We start from the raw sequence: 4,579 nt of genomic DNA on the forward strand, positions 1-4,579 counted from the left end.
CAGCTTCGGTCCCTGAGGGACGAACTAATAAACCCGAACGTAATCATGTGAAGACATCAAAGGCCGGCAAGGTTGCGCACTATCGCCCTGATACGGAAATCATAAAACAAGAACATTCCCAATAAGCCTGCACAGACCGTTTGTCTGGGTTAAATTTCTCTTGCCTGATGAAAGAAGCTCGATATCACTGTATTACAAACAATTATTATTATAATTTCAAACACGCTGATGTTTTCCATTACTTATGGTTTCATCTTTGAAGTTACACCTCATAATTTCCTAAATTAAATAAATCATTTTAACTTTACACTAGGAGCCTTTTAATGGCATAGAAGGAATATCATTATCTCATTGAAAGCCAATTGCGGTGGCTCCAGTTTGGCTGTAGCTAGGGGCAAAGAGCCCTACCATAACAGGCTGGCTTTATTAGCTTCCCATAACTCTTGACAGAGTTTCTTTTTATATATATGTTATATATTTTTTTCTTTGATTTCCTCTTGTTTTAAAGCTGTCCCAACCTTTAATTAGGACCTAATATGAAAAGCATTATTTTTTTTAATGCTGTGTAATTTGGCTAAGGCAGCAGGCCAACGTAACGATGCTTTATTGGTCCTGGGTGTTTTGCTGAGGCTAAAAAGAAAGCTCTTTTCTGCCCCACTTTCATGGGTTGTTGTACTAATTAATTCAGTGTCTCCCAGCCATAGGCTGCCTTATTATATATATAGACAGGCTTAAAAGGGTGACAAGCTCTTTAGAAGATCACTCATGCTGGTGTGTTTAAAGAGCCAGCATTTGATGCCTGCTGCTTGGAGCTGTCACAACACCATAGACCACATGAATTTCCCTCTCTCACACCCCTCCCCTCTGGAAAATGTAAACTGTGGCACCAAACACCGTGAAACTACATTATTCAACAGAGCTATTCAATGGTGTAAAGCGAATAATAAAAAAATAAGTTATTTCACTATGCTAGCTACTGCCAGTGGCAAGCAAGGGGTTAAAGGTAGCCGGCTCAGTAGACTGAAACAGTTACCATTGCCATAACGAGAGCCTTATAATACATAACAGACTTTTTTTGTTGCTAGACTGAAGTGAATACAAGGTTGTAAAAAGTATTCATTATCATGTGTTTCTGATAGGGACCTAAGTAACTGCAGTGCTCAGGGATGGGCTACAACTGCTGCAAAGATGTTACAGTTTAATGAACTGTGCCTTTATAATAATACACAGGAATTCAGGAAAGGCACAAAGGCTGCATATTACACAGGATGCATGAAATAGGATTGCTAAAAAAAAAAAGAAAAGACATCTACAGTTGCTAGGGCAGAGGTTTTTGGATCTCTAAATGTAGCCAATAACAAATCCATTTATAAATGTGGGAGAAATGGAAGCAAGACTTTTTTTTACATATTTGCCCACTATATTTAAAGGACCTGTATCATACAAAATATTGTATTCTGATAACTGTATGTGGTATGTACTGCTTGTATTTAGTATAGGGATCCCTTTTATTTCATACTGTTTGATATGTGGTAGCTGGACAGGTAGGTGTAAGAATCAGGTTTGATATCAGTCTGAGAAATGTGGGATGTACTCCTTGAGGGCCCATTCAAACCACGGCAGTGTGTTATCTCACAGTACAATGGAACACACTTACCATGCATTAACAGTGTGAGAGGTGTGTTGCGTTGCCATACATTTGAATGGTACCCAAATGCACCCCCCGTCCACAATGTGATCAACTGCGCCACAATGCGCAATACCACTAAAGAGTGCTGTATTCAAATGAATGGCAATGCAATGCACCTTCTGCACTGTTAAAGCATGGTAGGTTTGTTGCATGATACCCTTCCTTAATTGCATGTTACTGTGCGATAATGGAATGGCCTTGGTGTGAATGGGCCCCGAGGGAGGTAAACCCATGATCACATTAGGCGTGTATGTATGAACCTCTTTATGGTCTAAGGCTGCTGCCTCTCTGGTTGCGATGGGGGTTCACTATCAGAAGATCAGATGACAGATCCAATCCTCAGTGCAAACAGGTCACGCTGACACTAAGCACTCATTCAGCCCTAATTTATTCTACAAAGTACAACTCTTCCCGATTTCATTGTTGTATTGTTGCTCAAGCACTGAAGAATGGGGAGTCCAATTCCCCTGAAAATGCATTTGCTGTATCTGACTTTTCCTTTTAAATAATCAGCCTAAACAAACCTTCAAGCATGATGATCATTTTTTTAGAGCTGCTCCCAACCGCACTTCCAGGTTTTAATTTTTTTATTTAATATGTCTTTAGTTATGTTTTTATCCAAATTACCAGGACAAAAGACCATTCTGTACAGCAATGGTATGAACAGTGAAATAATTTGTTTTAAACTATAAAATTACCAGGGGTGCTTTGTAGTTGTAAGTAGTTTTTTGTTATTTAACTACTTGGGCACTAGCCTGTATAAACCCCTTTATTACTAGGCCATGTTTCAGTTGACTGACAGTTACACTCAGTCAAGCAACACTATTTCCAAATTAATCTTATATCATTTCTTTGAAGACAGACACAGCTTTCTTTTGGTGCTATTTATTAAACACTATTTTTTTTTTTTACTATATAAAAGAAAAATGCCATTTTTTTTTTATCCCAATGTTCTGATTGCCTATTGCAGTTCTTGAGGCCCTAAAATCCCAGGACAATACAAACAATCCCAATATTGTTTAGTTTACTTTGCAACATAGCGTATACACTGCATCACTCAGAGTGCAGGGGTGAGGACTATGGGGGCTATTTACAAAGCTGCCAAAGGCAGCCAAGTGAATAACCCAGCTGAAGTGAGCCGAACGCTGTTCGGCTATTCAGTTCTGGCCGTACATCGGCTGCCTTCGGTCAGCCGAACATGCTCTGCATGTTCGGCTAAACTGAAGTGCGGAAGGACTTTGACTCAGCCGATCCAACATCTGAATCTGCTGAGCCGAAGCTCCGGCAGCTCATTCGCTGCTGTTCACCGTTCTCCAAAAAAAAAGGTTGAAAAAATATTTAAATTACATTACAACTTGGTGGAGCCAGCCGTGAGATCACTTCTGGCTCCGCCCACCTGTCATCTGCGGGGCTTACAGCACGCCTTCGGCAGGCCATTCTCCCCGCTCCGGGTGTCACTTTGGCTCAGTTGAAACCAAGCATATGCCTTCGGCTCGGCTGAGCCACTCGGCAGAGCCGCTCGGCTGCCTTCGGCTGCCTTCAGCTGCCTTCAGCTGCTGTACAGCCATTTGGTGTGACTGAACCGAAGGGTTTCGGTGACCAAAGAGAGCCGAAGGATCAGCCAAAGGCTACGGCTGGATCCTTCGGCTTCTTCGTGGATAAACCCCTATGTGATGCACAGAACAGCCTGCAGGATTCAATGGTCAGGAGCTAGTGCCCCCTTATGTATATGGTCTGATGGTGAGTGGCCCTTGAAATGTTGGTGGTCAGTAGTGTATGTCCCACTAAATGTTGGTGATCAGTTGTGAGAACCCCATAACTGTTGGTGGTCTGTAGTGTGTTCTTAAAGTGGAAGTCACAGTGCGTATATGAGATTTTTTTTTGAAAGTCGCCCTGGAGCTTTTAGCCATATGCTGGTATACACAGCATATTAGCACATTATGGCAGACTTTCCTGCCAAAGCGATTCCTTCCAGCACTGCATTCCTCCCTCTCCAGAGCTTCCATTTTCATCCTGTTCTTCTTTCAGGTTTCTAGACTTTGGTTGCTTGATTGACCAGGCTCCAAAGGTGTAAATCCCATGCATACCCGTGGGAGTTACTTTATCTCAGCGTGTTGAGCCTTTGCACTGAGTTACACGTGTGTCTCAGTGTACAGGAAAAAACACTATGGGGTCTATTCACAAAGCTGCCGAAGTATCCACCCGTAGCTTCGGCTGATCCTTCAGCTAGCTTCGGTTACGTGAAGCCTTCGGTTCTGTAGAACCGAAGGGCTGCTGTACAGGCTATTCAGTATAGCCCGTACAGCTCCCGAAGTTGGCCGAATGGCTCAGCCGAGCCGAAAACATTTGCTACTGACAGCTGGGCGGAGCAGATCCATCAGCGATAATGATAAGTGACGCCCCCAATGCGGAACCAACACCAACATGATCACCCTGACTCTTACCTGTCGCACTCCTGCTGTAAATGGCATCTCCTTGGCCGGCTTCTGAATATCAACAAATCATCCAGTGATATTGGCTGATGTAATTGATCATATACGGTATAGTCATTGACATTACTTAGGAACCCCTTAGCTGCTTTATTTACTGATAGGAGCCAGCCAGGAAGGAAAGTCATTTAGCGGCAGGAGGTTAAGGACATGCCCCAGCATGTTATTTATTGAACTGTTTGGCTGTCATGTATATGTAGAAAAAAAAAGAAATGTAAAAATAGGAGTTAATCTTCTCAAGAATATAATTTTTAATAATAATCAGATTGCACTATTTATTGTGAGAGCGGTCGTTTAAGATTTTTGAAAGTAGAGGTAAGCAGACTTCTTAAAATTTGTTTTTTCCCATTCGATGTTGTGGCTTGGTTGATGGCTTGAATGTCTGCCACATTTTAGAAAA

This window comes from Nanorana parkeri, unplaced genomic scaffold (assembly GCF_000935625.1).
Source record: "Nanorana parkeri isolate BGI_ZX_2015 unplaced genomic scaffold, ASM93562v1 scaffold1370, whole genome shotgun sequence".
Lineage (NCBI taxonomy): Eukaryota > Metazoa > Chordata > Amphibia > Anura > Dicroglossidae > Nanorana > Nanorana parkeri.